The sequence below is a fragment of the Myodes glareolus genome, chromosome 6 (genome assembly GCF_982192425.1).
Source record: "Myodes glareolus chromosome 6, mMyoGla1.1, whole genome shotgun sequence".
NCBI classification, from domain to species: Eukaryota; Metazoa; Chordata; class Mammalia; order Rodentia; family Cricetidae; genus Myodes; species Myodes glareolus.
The window spans coordinates 47866645-47870295 of NC_142031.1; the positions used below are offsets into that span (position 1 = coordinate 47866645).

The 3651-nt window shown below is 40.5% G+C and overlaps 1 long non-coding RNA gene across 1 annotated transcript; it reads right to left on the minus strand.

Moving 5' to 3' along the window:
- Positions 1–544: 544 nt before the first annotated feature.
- Positions 545–918, minus strand: LOC148121803 (uncharacterized). The gene is made up of 2 exons (XR_015737988.1): positions 851–918; positions 545–781 (listed from the first exon to the last, which is right to left on the minus strand). It is a non-coding gene; the product is annotated as an uncharacterized LOC148121803 (long non-coding RNA).
- Positions 919–3651: the final 2733 nt, after the last annotated feature.

Genomic DNA, 3651 nt, shown 5'->3' on the forward strand with positions numbered 1-3651 from the left:
CCTCTGAAACTGTAAGTCAGTCCCATTGAAATGTTTTCCTTTGTAAGAGTTGCCATGTTCATGGTTTCTCTTCACAGCAACAGAAACCCTAAGATAACCATTGCCTTTGGATTCTTCTCCCTCATCTGTACCTTTAATTCCAAGTTTCGGGTTTATCATGGTAGTTCATGTTTCTTACATGTTCTTTTTCTGTGTTTTTTTTTCTATATTTGGTCTAAAGCTTCTATTTTATCTTTGGTACTTCTTATTCTGTCTTCTTAGTAATTCATTCCACTCATAAAGCTTTCCTTTGAGTTTTTTAGCTGGGCTAAGGGTTTTCAATTTCTTTTTTATTTTAGCTCCAGTCCCCTTCAATAACTCTAAATCCTGGTTGAAATCTGTTTTCAATTGTTTTATTTTCTTATCTTCAATCTTTCTATCAGGCTTAAATTTGTGTTCCCTTGGGCATTACTCAGGCATTTATTCTCTGTATGTTTTTCATCCTTCATTTCATTGTGTCCCGCGCTACCGTCTCGCCAGCAAGAACCACGCGGTACACATAGGATTCTTCTGCAGTAAAGCTTTAATGCCCCTTGGGAGAGCGGGCATCAGCCAACATGGCGGAGACCCAGATAAGATGGAACCCAACCCTTATAAAGGAAACAGTCCTCGCTTCTGACGTGTCACTCTTGGATGGGTCCACTGCCCATTATCCCAGATGATGCCTCGGGAGTAGGCAGGGACGCAGCGGTAGAGAGTTACCAAGCACGTGCGCTGGGATTAAAGGCGTGTGCTACATCACCTTGAACTCACAGAGATCTGCTTGTCTCTGCCTCCCAGGCATCAGGGCTAAAGGCGTGTGCCACCACACCTTGGGGTCACAGAGGTCAATCTCTACCTTTGTTCCTAGAAGCAATGGAGAATGTGGTCCGGCCCTCCACATCATTGAGCTGTTTCTTTGTGCCTCCTTGAATTCTTTTTCATTTAAATCCTGTGTCATGGGTTCATCTAGGTAATTGGCAAACATTTCTACAGGACTGGTGGGTTTTGAAGAGAAGATACTGGCTTTTGTTGTTCATATTCTTGGTATTTCTGAGATGAGATCTTGGCATATGGACTTCTATTGTTAATTTTGAGTTTGTTATGGAAGGAGCTGGTTGGGGGAGAAGAGAAGAAGAGCTGTGAAATGTGTCTAGGGATTGGAAATGACTTAGGAGGAATAAAGTCAGATGGACAGAGGGGACTTAGCCAGTAAACAGTATGTGCTTCCTGTTCCAAGATAATGGGTATGAGCTTAGATAGTCATCTTAGTTACTTTTCAGTTGCTGTGAAGAAATACCATGACCAAGGCAACTCATAAAGGAAGCATTTAACTTGAAGTTTGCTTACATTTTCATCCATGATCATCATGGTGGGGAGCATTGTTGGTCAGTAAGCATGCATACCACTAGAGCAGTAAATGAGAACTTATATCTGACTCAAAAGTTGAAGGCCTAGAGAGAGATACTGAGTTTGGGTTGTACTTTTGAGACATCAAAGTCTATCCTCAGTGACATACCTCCTCCAACAAGACCATACCTACTACAAGTAGGCCATACTTACTAATCCTTACAAATACAAGCTGGAAACTAAGTGTTCAAACATATAAGCCTATGGCAGACATTCTCATTCAAACACCACATTCCACTCCCTAAACCCATAGACTTGTAGCCGTATTATAATGAAACTGCATTTAGTCTAGCTTCAAAAGCCCCCATACTCTTTCATAGTCTCACTACTCTTTCAAAGTTCAAACTCCATGTGCTTTCTGAGACTAAAGGCAATTTCTTAATTATAAAAATATCTTTTAAAATTCAAGTAAAATAAGTGGTAAAAAGCAAATCACATATTTAAAACATACAGTGACACAGAATATGCATTACCATCCCAAAAGGGAGGAAAGAGGGCATAGTGAGAAAATACTGGACCAAAGGAAAAAAAAACCCAGTTGTGCAAAGTTCAAATCCTGCATCCCCTTGTCTAATGTTAAAGCATTTAATTAATAGTTCTTCCCTTTTAACTTTGTTAAAAGTAATATACTTTTCTCTCTTGGATTGGTTCCATACCCTGTCTATAGCTCTCATTGGCAGGTATCCCACGAGTCTGGCATCCATCCCCAACATCTTGAGGTCTCCAACATAATCCGAGTTACACCTCTATAGATTCACACAATGGTCTCTCCTGATCTCTATGTAGGGACTCCCCTATTACACCAGGCTTTCCTTAGCAGTAGAGAAAGATTCCACAATTCCTTTCCAGTATTGTTTTTGACTCAATCCAGATTCAGGTGGTTAAAGTAATTTTTGTTGTTTAGGCCTAAAAAATCCCTCAGGCCTTTCCATTTCAGTGTTTTCAGGATTAATTATGTGGGGTCTTGCCACTCTGTAGTATGATTAATAAAAACCCAGAGACAGGTGATGTGGGGAATTGTCTGTATTCTGTCAATCATATTTTAATAAAACGCTGATTGGCCAGGCAGGCAGTATAGGCAGGAAAACCAGACAGGAAGTAGAGGTGATGCAATGAGAACAGGAGAATTATGGGAAGCAGGGAGGTTCCTCAGCCACTCCTGTGCAGACCACTGAAGAGATAACATGTAAGCTGTCACACTGAGAAAGGTACTGAGCCATTATGGCTAACATAGATAATGATAATGGATTAATATAAGTTACAAGGACTAATAAGAAGCCTGACCTAATGGGCCAATCAGCTTTATAACTTATAGAGATCTCTGTGTGATTGATTTTCCTTGGGGCTTGCTGGCTTGTTGGGGTACCGGGCGGGACAGAAACCCCAACAAGCCGGCCCCCTCATGCTGCAGACAGGTATTGGGGTTCAACCTGAAGGTCAGAAAAGCAAAATCACTGACTCTTACCTGTACCTCAATCCAAAATGGCAATCCATCCCACCTCCAGGAATCTCATAATGAGACAGTGTGTGAGAACTGTCTTCTCCAATTTTTTTATATTCCTCTCTAGGGCTGGTATTAAAGGTGTGCACCACTTCAGTCTTGTTTCTATGGCAAACTAGTATGGCTATTGGGATTAAAATGTGTATCATCACTGCCTGGTCTGCAAGGCTGACCAGTGGAGCTGTTTTACTCTCTGAACTTCAGACAAGCTTTATTTATTAAAATACAAATGAATATCACTACACCACTCTCTTTATTCCATTTAGCATTAGGCTTGTCATTAAATGTTTCCTGAAGACTTCGTTCCAACCTTACAATTTATGGTTCTCCTTTTCCCCTCAAACTACATTTTATATTTATCTTTGTCGTGTTTGCTCCTCTTCAATGTATATCTTCATAACAGTCATCACTTATAACTATCTGACACAGTCAATGCGAGGATGTCTTGAAATCTGCTTTGCCAAAGACATTAATACGAAAACTCTCTATTTTAGCCTCAGGCAGATTCTCAGGACAAGGCAGAAACTAACTATATTCATCGCCAAAATATCACAAGGATGGTCCCTAGGCTATTTGATAATATTTATCCCCTTTGAAATTCTGAGACTGGACCCTCCATTGTCCAAATTTCTCTCAGCACTATTGGATTCTGTGTTCCTAAAAGGATGGCCCATTCAGGTCTACTGAAAGTTTTAACTGTTTCTCTAAACCAAACTCTCAAG